This window comes from Zalophus californianus, chromosome 1, assembly GCF_009762305.2.
Source record: "Zalophus californianus isolate mZalCal1 chromosome 1, mZalCal1.pri.v2, whole genome shotgun sequence".
NCBI lineage: Eukaryota > Metazoa > Chordata > Mammalia > Carnivora > Otariidae > Zalophus > Zalophus californianus.
In genome coordinates, this window is record NC_045595.1 from 31,793,420 (window position 1) to 31,805,524 (window position 12,105).

General features: G+C 42.0%; 1 protein-coding gene across 5 annotated transcripts in view; it reads right to left on the reverse strand.

Moving 5' to 3' along the window:
* The window catches only part of PRICKLE2 (prickle planar cell polarity protein 2), a 315,074-nt gene that overhangs the window by 87,364 nt on the left and 215,605 nt on the right, over window positions 1-12,105 (reverse strand). The window lies entirely within an intron of this gene.

Below are 12,105 nucleotides of genomic sequence, written 5' to 3' on the forward strand. Positions count from 1 at the left end.
CTGGCCCCAAGGTCTCATGGAAAAGACATTGTCACCTCTACTAAATATCCCCATAGGTTTGAAATTCTAATCAGAAACCAAATCTTTCCTACATTGGTTTGTTTTTTTTTTTTAAATATACAGTACAAGAGGATCATGCATGTGAATTATTTCAAAAGGTAGCAGCCAAAGATAAAATCTCTCCCCAAAGTTGAACATTTCTCTTTTAAGGTTACCATCTGTTCCCTTTTCCACGGCTACAAAAATGATGAAGCAGTGAAAAGGTTGATGTCAGCAGCACAAAAGCATTTCTAGCTTCTACCAATAAAAAAGAGAAGAAAAAGAAATCATGGAGGAAAATTTTTAGAAAATGAGTTGTTGTACGTGGTATTCAGATCTTTATTAGTTTCAATAGCATCTTATCCAGGCCATGAGAGGGCCCAGAATCCTAATCCCTACATGGGCTTAATTTTTTTGAACAACAGCTTTGTTAAGATAGAAGTCCCGTATCACCAAGGTCACCATTTTAAAATGTACAAATCACTGGCTTTTAGTGTATTCACAGAGTTGTGAAACCATCACCACTATTTAATGCTAGAATGTTTTAATTAACCCAAAAGAAACCCAGGGCACATGAGCAGTGACTTTCTACACCCCCTTTCCCCCCAGGCCCTGACAACCACTAACCTATTTTCTGCCTTTGTGGCTTTGCCTGTTCTAAATTCCGTATGTATGGCATCATGCAATACTAGTTTTTTGAAACTGGCTTCTTTTATACAGTAGGCTGTTTTCAAGATTAATCCATATTGTAGCATGTGACAATCCTTCCTTCCCTTTTACTGCATTATGATATTCCAGAGTACGGGTTAAGTTACATTTTGTCCATCTATCCAATCAGGTGGCCATTTGGATTGTGTCCACTATTTTTACTTTTGTGAATACTACCGCTCTACGTATTTCTATACAAGTATTTTTGTGTGAAACACAGGTTTTCAATTCTCTTGGCTATACACCCAGGAGTAGAATTGCTAGGTCAGATGGTAACTTGATGTTTAACATTTTGAGGAACTGTCAAACTGTTTTTCAGAAATAGCTGTACCATTTTACATTCCTACCATTAATGAATTGTTTTATTTTCTCTACATCCTTGCCACACTTTTTAGTATCTTTCCGTTGTTTCCATCCTAGTGGGTATGGAGTGGCATCTTATTGTGATTTTGATTTGTACTTCCTTAATAGCTAATGATATTGAGCATCTTTCTATGTGCTTATTATATATCCTCATTGGAGAGATGTCTGTTCAAACTCTTAGTCCATGTTTAAACTGTTATTTATCTTTTTATTGTTGCATTATAAGCATTCTTTATATATATTTCTGAATACAAGTCCTTTATCAGAAATAGGATTTGTAAAAATATTCTGTGGGTGGTCTTTAGTTTTTTTTTTTTAATTGTATGAACACTTCCAAGTCTGTTCTTTTTTTTTTTTTTAACATAGGCCTTTGGGATTTTAATTAACAATTATTTATTTATTTTTACTGGAGGGGGGGCAGAGAGAGAGGAAGAGGGAGAATCTTAAGCAGACTCCGTGCCAACACGAAGCCTGATGCAGGGCTTGATCTCACAACCCTGGGATTGTGACCTGAGCCAAAATCAAGAGTTAGATGCTTAACTGACTGAGCCACTCAGGTGTCCCTGGTTTTCACTTTATTGATGATGACTACTGAAGCACAAACGTTTCTTATTTTGATAAAGTCCCACTTATTTTTCTCTTGCTATTGCTGTGCTTTTGGTATCCTACCTAAGAAACCATTGTCTAACTCAAAGTCATAAAGATTTATTCCTATGTTTTCATCTAAGATGTTTATGGCTTTAGCTCTTATATTTGGGTCTATGTTCCATTTTGAGTTAGTTTTCAAGCAAGGTAGGAGTCCAACTTCATACTTGTGTAGTTACTCAACTGTCTTAGCACCATTTGTTAAATAAAAAGTCTATTCTTTCTCCATTGGACTGTCTTAGCATCCTTGTCAAAAATCAGATGATCATAAATGTAAGGTTTATTTCTGGATTTTCAGTTCTATTCCATTGAGTTATCTGTCTGCCTTATGCAAATACCACTCTGTCTTGATCACTGTAGTTTTGCAGTAGGTTTTGAAATTGTAAATGTGAATCCTCCAACTTTGTCTTTGTTTTAAAAAAAATTGTGCTAGCTCTCTTGGGTCCCTGGCATTTGCATCATGAAATATGAATTTTAGGATTAGCCCTGCCATTTTCTGCAAAAATCTAGCTGGGATTTTGATAGGAATTGCACTGAATCTAGACATCAAGTTTGGAGAATATTGCTATCTTAATATTAGATCTTCCAATTTATGAACAAAAGACGTCTTTCCATTTATTTCAGTCTATTTTTTTTTTAAGATTTTATTATTTGACAGAGAGAGACAGTGAGAGAGGAAACACGAGCAGGGGGAGTGGGAGAGGGAGAAGCAGGCTTCCAGCCAAGCAGGGAGCCTGATGTGGGGCTCGATCCCAGGACCCTGGGATCATGACCTGAGCGAAGGCAGACGCTTAAGGACTGAGCCACCAAGTGCCCCTATTTCAGTCTATTTTAATTTCTTTCAATGCTATTTTGTGCTTTTCAGTCACAATCTTACACATATCTTGTTAAGTTTATTCCCAAGTATTTTATTCTTTTTGATGCTATTGTAAATGGAATTGTTTGCTTAATTTCATTTTCAGATTGTTACTGTATAGAAACACCAATGGTACATATACATTGATCTTGCATCATACAATCTTATTGAACTCGTCTTTTCAGTTTCAAGAGCAATGGTGTGTGTGTGTGTGTGTGTGTGTGTGTGTGTGTGTGTGTGTGTGTGTGTTTTATTCCTTAGGATTTCCTATATACAAGATCATGTCATCTGCAAACAGAAGCTAGTTTTATTATTTCATTTCCAGTTTGATACCTTTTATGTCTTTGTCTTGCCTTCTTGCCCTGGCCAGAACCTCCAGCACATGGTCAACCCAAGTGGCAGTGGCAGACATTTTTGTCTTGTTTTTGATCTTAAGGAAAAACATCCAATCTTTCACCATCAAGTATTATTTAGCTATGGGCTTTTTGTAGATGCCCTTTATCAAGTTGAAGAAGATTCTTTCTACACTGGTTTGTTGAGTGTTGTTGTTATCGTTTGCATCACAAAACGGTGTTGGGTTTTATCAAATGCTTTTTCCCCTCTATTAAGATGATCAGTTGGCTTTTGTCCTTACTCTATTAATGTCTTGTGCCTAAATTTTGACACCAAAATGTACTCAAGAAACAAAATCAGTCTAGTTCAGCCAACTCAGTCTTGTCAGATTCTCCCACTTCCAGCTTTTCATCAGATTGAAAATATGCACAGACAGAATGCACACTTGGATCTGGTTTGCATCTCCAAACTCAAAGAGGTTTTTCCAAACCCTGGCTGCTACTTTTAAAAATAGTCAGAGCCCATTTTAACAGTAACTCTTTAATTAACCAGCTACTGTAAAGAAGTCAGGGGTGTTAGGAAGTGGTCAGGGATTTTTCCCTCCAGTTATTTTATACCAGTTAATGACTTAAGGAAGAAAAAAAAAAAACTCTTGTGTGTTTAAGCAACCTTAGGAAGCTCTTTGGTGACTAACGGCTTATACTAGAAAGCCATACTTTTCAAACAAAATGTAAAAGAATTTTTAACAAATTCAGTCTCCAGAATATTCATCTGTACAACCCATGTATTCAGCAGTGCAGGGAAGCAAGTGTAATAATACAATATTTAATGTTTAATGGACATATCTAATGAATTGAAGCTCCAGAAGAAGAAAAAAGACAAGAAGAAAACAAAATACAGAATAACAGAACCAGACCCAGAATGAATCTCACTGAGTAGAACTATGAACAGAACAGAGAAAGGGGAGAGGGCTAAGGGCCGATTTCGTCACCCAACTAATCAAGCACCTACCATGTGCCAGGCACTGCTTTTTGCACTCAGGAAATCTAACCAAAACAAATAAGGATCTCTGCCTTCCTGGAACTTGAGCAATCCCCCTACCAAATAATTTGATCAAATAGCATATTAAAGATGCTAAGCGCTAGGGAATGCAAGAACGGTGAAGCTGGATGAGGGTGATCTGAATTGCGGAGGGTGCATTTGGCTTATGTATACCTTATACCCGTGAGCCCAGATCTGTACACCAGCCCTCCAAGAAAGAAAATATCATCCCCACTTTCCAGAGAAGAAAACAAAGGCCCCAGAGAGATCAAGCAACATGTTCAAAGTAAACCCTAAATGGTGAGCAGAACAGAGACTCAAAATAGGATTTACTTGATCCCTGAACCCTAACAACTGCAGAAGGCATACCTGATCCCAAGCACAAAATACCCTTTTGCTCTTGATCAACAAACACATTCAGAAAAATCAAAATCAAAGAGAAAACAAAGAAAAAAGAAAACAAAATGGTAAATCGAAACCATGAGGACCTCATGTGTTTTCCCTGCTAGCTGCTTGCCTTCCACTTCTCATTCATAATTAACAGGCACTCCCGCGGCAAGACGTTTTTATTTGCAAAGAATTTTCAATCTCTGAGTGATTCCATGACAGCCTTTGAAAGACTAATTTAATAACCCCTGTTTACAAATGGGGAACCCAAGGCCCAGATGCTCAGAAAGGAGCAGAGGGTCAGAGATAGGCCAAGAGGATTTATCTTGATCCTCATGTCTCTCTCCCCCCTCTTGGCAACATGTACACAGCAACACCCGACAGCTCTCTCTTTCGACACACTGATTAAAGCTTTTCAGGAGTGTGTGGGGAAATATATTATTTGGCTTAAAAAAAAAAAAAAAGACACTTATGAAAATAGAACCTGCTAGTATAGCAGGATTTCATTAAAAAAAAAAAAACTAACCATATAAAGTGTGCATTGGTTTCATTCTGTCAGAGTTGACATGTTTACCTGCACATAATTGGGTTTGTGACTGACAGGTTTCCAGGAAGAAGGCAGGATTCCGAGAGCAGTGATCCCGCATTCCCCTTCCTTTCCTCCCTCTGCAGGGCAAACCACCCCTGCAACGACCCCCCATCCCCAGCCCAGAAGTCGCAGCTATTAATGTATTTGCTTCCACATCCAGAAGCCACGATCTGTTCTTCCATGGGATACACAACACTGGTGGGCAGGTGGAGGCTCTCTTTTTAACTATCTCAAAGTACTCTGTCATCTGCACCCTTGGCCACGCCATTTGGAGAATAGCTAATTTATGCTAATTAACTCACCTACCGGGCTGTGGAAGGGTTGATTATAAATAGATTGAGTGCCTGTTGGGGGGGGGGGGGGTCTCATCTTGGAAATGTTGACAGGTTATTTACAACACTGATCCCAGAACCACAATGTCTTGTTTTGTGTGAGAAGCAATAGGATGAGGCAAAAAGGATGCTCCTTTATAATGCAATTCTGATAAGCTGATGTCCTCAACTGCAGATTCTAGATTCAGATGGCATCGTAACCATCATTAAGTCCTTTTTTAAAAAATGGCTTTCTCTCTTTCACGCTCCCGCTCCCTTTTTTTAATGAGTGGAAACATCTTTTGCAAAAGAACTCCTATGTGAAAACTCGATATATAAAACAGAGCTGCCCAAGTTGATGTGAGGGAAGGAGGCCTGACCTCTCTCAAGCTCAACCTGCTTTCCAAACTCCAGGCATTTTCCTGGCCCTAAGATCCCAAGAACCTAAGTTTGGAAACCAGCATACTTTCGACAGCTCAAGGTCATTCCTAGCACTTAGCAAAATGTGAATTAGACGCTCAACATTCTAATAGGTGATGGAAAGACAAAAAAAAAAAAAAGAAGGAGGCTATCAATGGCTTTCAAAAGACAAACAATTCCTAATCATGAAACTCTGCATATAAATAATTATCCTAGTCATGGGAAATTACATATCTGGTTGCCAAGACATTACATGGAGATGCTTGGGGAGGAGTGGGGTAACCCGGAGACTCAGATTTGACAGATCTGAGACAGGGCCCAGGAAGTGCATTTCTCCCAGCATCCCTGATGCACACTCAGAGGACATTCTTCTGTCGCTGGTCTTCCAGTTAGATGGGAACACTGGGGTCAGGGAAAGGTCTGAAAACATGTGTTCTACCCACACACCGGATGGTCTCAGGAACCCTGAGCAACGTACATTTTTAAAACTGTTCCAGGGAACCTATGGTGATCCCTTCTGATGGCCGTGTCTTAGACTCTCACATCACTAAGCCCACCTGTCACTCAGCTGGGTACCCTTCGGGGCACGGGTGTAAAAGGTGCTGGAGAGGCATTATCACATCAGCCACCAGAGGGGTGTCTCATTGCCAGCCCTGCCATCTGTCCTCCTGCCTTCCACCTCCCCTGTGCTGTGGGCTTCTCTGTCCCAAGTCCATGGCCATGGCCAGATCAGGTTCGGGCCACTTTCATGCAAAGGGTCAAAGGGCAGACTGCTTAAAGGGCAACTCAGCCACAACACACACTAAGTGACTGATGAGGAATGGGCAACACCAGCCATGTGGCTGCGCCTCAGGCTGCCGAGCTCAGAGTGGGAAAATACATTTTTGTTAAAGACAAAAGGGATAAAATTACCCAAAGTCTTCCATATCTTTTTGCTACGTAATGGACGTGTCCTTAGTATTTGAATTCTTCCATGACTCAGGGAAGGCAAAAAAATAACTTCTTTTATTCTTAATAAGAGGAAAAGGGGAAACCTTTTTCTCCTTATTATAAAGTTACTGCTTCCTTACCTTAAAAAAAAAAAAAGGAGCACACAGTTAATGGAGAAGAGAATCAGGAATTGCAGATAAGCAAGAAGTGAAATATTTCAAAACACTCACAATCCCAGGGATAATCACTGTTAAACAGAAACAGCTGCTGGTCCTCTTTTTTCCTTCGTGTTAAGAAACTGGAGACCAGATTTCATTCTATGTGCTCCCCATCAGCAAGTACCAAGAGACAAGACTGGCCTGGAATGACAAGGCATGAGCCAGAACACCCACACACGTACACACAACACTCTCGGCAAAGAGAAGGGCATTATTCAATCCAGATAAGTGGGTTTGTTCTGATCCAGTGCCCTGTAACAGGATTAGAGAACTTACTTATGTAGCAAGGAAGATGCCGGTAGTGTGGGAATTGCATATATATTTATGGGTATCGCAGAGTTAAGTTAGGTCCGTCAGATAAAAACACATCTGAAAAACCAGATTTCAACAGCTATCGACTTTCAATTTTCTGTGCAAGTGGGGAGAGATGGGGCATGGATAATTTAAAACCACTAAGCCCTGGCTGTGAATTGGGTCTTTGTACATCGTCACATACTCTCAATGCTGTAGCAACTGACATCACTTTAAACCACCTGGAGGATCCACCCTAGGCAGGATGGACTTGGGAGGAGCTGGGCAGGAGCTCGACTTTTGCAGTCTGCTCTGCTGCCCAATTTCCTTAAGTTTCCAATGAGAGCATCAACTTTTCACATGCATGCAAAGAGTCAGCCTAAAATGAGGTGAACATTGTTCTGAGTCACTGTCCCGCGGGGATACCTCCCCCTGGGTGTCCCTAGGGGGTAAATCAAAGTGGACGGGGTGAAAAGAGTTTTTACTGGGCTGCAGGCTGCCCCAAAGTCAACAAATGAAGAGACAGTGGGTGTCGTTAGCAGAAAAGGCATTGCCGTGCTGTGTTGCAAGTAAGCCGATAAGAACTGCAAGTGGGGGTCTGCCGGCCCTAAGATACAACTCACATAATCCTGTTGTGAATAAGGCAAAACTGTCAAATGACACAGAACACCAGCTGTTTCCCTCCAAAACTGCACAGGTCACATGACTAGATAACCTACGCATGGAGCTTCTGCTCCCACCTTCTGCAGCCTTCACCAAACACACGTGGAGGATCAGAACGGCAGAAAGGAAGACAGGCAAGAGATACATGGGCGGGGGATGGCCTGAAATGAAGTCAGGATGTTCCAGTTGGTGAAACTGCCCCCCAAAGCAGTAAGGGCTCAACATGACAGTTCTGACCTCCAGGGCCCAGGCTCCTGTCTCTCCACTCCAACCCCTGCTTTCTGACCCGAGGACGCCAGGTAAGGGTGAACACGGTGGCTACGTTTCTACTACTAGCATAATTTCTCACATTTATGGAGGATGTATAATATTCGTATGATCTTTGCGTAGTTTATCTCATTTATTCATTCTCAGCAGTCGTGTCGAGTTAGCATTTGAATCCATGGCACAGATACAAAAATTAAGGCTGTCAACTCGTATGTGACTTCACGGAAGTTGTACAGATGAGAACCTATGTCATCTGACTCCAAGACAAGGGATCTTTCTACCACCTTGAATCTTCCTTCTTTTTTTCCATGCATCCTTCCATCCTGCCATCCATCTGTCTGTCCGTCTGTCCATTTATCCATATCCATCCAGCCATGCAACCTACCCACTATCCAAGCAGACAACAGTGAATGAGCATCTACGGTATGCAAAGGTACAGTACTAAGATGCTGGACATAGAGCGGAACCAAGACATACGGCGGTTTTTAATCTCATGCAACTTAGACTCCGGTGGGGAAGGCACACAATAGGCAGATAAACAAATAGCTAAACCTGCCATTTGTAGCTTGTGGTAAGTGCCATAATGGAAATAAACAGGGAGATGAAGAAGAGACGGGCTGAGGATGGGTCAGGATAGGCCTCCCCGCTCCAGTGACTTCTGAGCTGTGATCAGAATACTGAATAGGAGGCAACTCTGAGAGAACCCAGGGGGAGCGTTCTCCAGGCAGAGGAAAGCAAGCACAAAGGCCCTGAGTGGGGAAGAGTGCAGCATGAGACATTCTCAGGAGATGGTATGCGGCCTCCCCTCCCCCATCACTGTCTGCCTCCATGACAGTGACCACACTGGATGAGCCGCTGCCTGTCCCAAAGCTCAAGCACAGATGGGAAATTCAGGGATGGCAACATCTAAGAGTGTGCCTCAAGTTCCTCTGTTCTCCTTCGTTCCCTTCTCCTTGAAATTCCTATGTCCCTCTGTCTTGATACCCAGATATCAGCATATCCTGTTATTTGCAGCCTGACTGGCTCCTTCACTCCCTCCCCCCAGCCACAATACTCTGTTCCCACCCCTTTCTGGCAAACACTCAGTCTGAATGAGGGACCCAGGCATGAACCTTGACACTTGCCATGTCTGCAAGCAAGATTCCTATCTCTGTGAGAAAGGAAAAATGGTTTCCTAATAAACACAGAAGCTAAAGGGCGAGGACTGTGACCCAGGGCCAGCTGGGTAGGAGGCTGGTGCGTGCTGAGAGCCAAGACCATGCTGCCTGGCTCCTTCCAGCTCCCTGCCCTCTGCCCGGGCTCCAGCGGCTCTGGCCATCTGCACCAAGAGGAGCTTCTCTCTCCCAGGTGCTGCAAAGGTGGTAGAGGATAATTTTCAGTGTAATATGTCAATTCCTATTTCCATGAGCAAACATACACAGCTCCCTACTCTGAATTTATCTTGTAATTTCTGAGCAGTGGAAACACATTCCCTTTGAAAAATAAGTCTCCTGTATGACCTCTCTTAGAAAAACTTTTCAACCTCTATCACCATACTTTGATTTAGGAGTATGACGTCTCAAACTGAGGGACAACGCCTTAGATCGGCTGTCCCCATAATCAGATCCTCAGGAGGTATCTGAGTATAAAGAATCGTAGGGGTTGATCCCCAAAAAGTCCTGAGGAAATTGAAAAGGGAACTGGGCGAAGGGAAGGGTGCCAACATAAGGTGAGGTAATGAGCAGGCTGCAGTGTTGGACAACAGTGACCCATTTCAGTTCAGGAGCTATGGAAGATGGTTTGAAACACTCCTCAGAAATGTATCACTGGAGAGTCCAAGAGGCAGAGGTGGTTATCCACCAATTACCAACTGGGTGAGGACTGTACCTGGGGCCCCTCGGCTTACCCACAGGCAAGACGTGGACAGGACCCATGGGTCACAGTAAACTGGGCTGGTAAGTGCCAAGGGGAAAAAGGGAATACCAAATATGTTTGCTGCAAGCAGCTTCACTTATTAAACAATAATTCACTGAACATCTGTGTACTATACATCCCAGGAGGTATTGTGAGGAATTAAAACGAAACAACAACAACAACAACAACAAATAAGAGTCCCTGTCTGACTGGGACACAAAGATATAGTCACAAAGAACTAAACCATACATATCAAAGTGAAGAGTTCTTTGGGGGATACTGAGGAGAATGTCCTTGTTTCGAGGAGACAGATGCTGAAATATGATCAGGTAAAGGGTGTTTGTCATTTCACACAGGTAAGCTAGAATATTAATAATATATATGCAAGTGTGGAGAGAGAGAGAGAGGGGACAACATGTAGCAAATGTGGCAGAATGTTAACAGAGAAATCTAGAAGAATGTATAGAAACAACGATGTTAACACGGCAGTTTTTCAAAATAATTTGTTTTAAGACAAACCAACTAGAAAACCACTTTCTGCGACTTTGCTGTTAGGAGAGTTATTAACAGAAAACCTACCATGTGTCAGGCACTGTGCTAGCTACAGAGAGCTCCTGGTTACCAAAGAGTCAGGGAGGGCTTGAGGAAGCTGGACATGAACGTTGCCAAGTAGGAGGATACTAAGCAAAAAGAGAAGGAAGGAATATTCCCAACAGATGAATAAAAGACATGGAGGTGGGAGAGAACACGGTGTCATCAAGATATGGAGAGGAGTCAAAGATGGCGGCAAGGGGGCAGGTGGAGAATTACACCTAACAGTCCATGTGAAGGAGTGTTGACTTCATTGTAAAAACGTTCCCTGGCCAGTGAGGAATCTGCCTACCAAACACACAGCTAGCTAATTCAGCATCATAATGAGTACACACAGTGAGCCCTCAAAGGAGAGGAGCTTGGCCACGGATGGTGTCTCCATGGCAACACTGCTACCTACATCACTGCAACCCCAAGAAAGGCTATGGGTATCTAGAGGAGCTCTGATTTCCTCAGCTGCCTGTCAGACCCACTGGTCTGTGAAGAATACACCAAGGTAGACAGAATGGTTACTCTTTCTGGAAGAATTCTTCAACCTCACTTTGTCCACATGCTAACTGTGATTTTATGACACATATGTTTTTGCTTCGTTGGTCACTGAGCAGAGTAAGTTCCAAGAGTGCTTCCTTTCCCGATGAGTCCTTCAGGAGAATAGTTTCTGAGGAAGTAACTGCAAATTAAATTCTAACACTCACCTCCAAACTTCATGGCAGGGACTGAAAGACTCCACAAAATACCTCTTTATTTGCCTTCTTCTTCCATGCCATCTGCTGAACTACTTGTTTAGACTCTACCTCCCTTGTAGAAGAGTTGGCTAATCTCAGGAAGACAAGATCTGAGGCATTAAATATTGATTGGCCTAAGTACTTAAAGGCAGTATCTAGTGCAATGCATTAAGATCTTAGATTCTGGAGGCACAGTGACTTGGGTTCAAATCCTAACTCCACTATGTCATTGACTTGCTGGTAGGATTAGACAGTGGATACATACAGCATGCTTCAGGTAGTGAAACCTGACTAGTTACCAGTATGTCACGCCCTGTTGCTATGTGGAAGGAAGGAAAATAAAACAAGTAAAAGCAGTCATGATCCCTGTTCTCTAGAAGTTAATCTAGACCCTACTAATGTATTCCAGTTAGGATAGAAAATAGATCAATGGAAAAGAGGGAGCAAATAAGTCCTTTCTATAAGTCTTTATTAAACACCTACTATATACTTAAAGGTGTGCTGGACTAATCAAGTAACTTGATTACTATCCTTACCAAAGGATTACTTATCTTTAGCATGCTTTTAATATTTCAAGGTCACACAAATGATCTTCTTTTCTTACCAAAATACAATAAGGTAGAACAGGTTACATACTAAATTATTGACCCCTGGACTAATCAAGCACTTTAGAGCATACCATGCATTTTACCCTTTGAATTACCTTTTTGAACCTCTACAAGGTTAATGAGAACAGCAAGGGCTATTATTTTCCATTTAGAGATAAAGAAAATGAAGCTCAGAGATGCCAAGTGCTATGGCTGGGAGTGCCTAGAACCCCAAATACTTTTTTTTT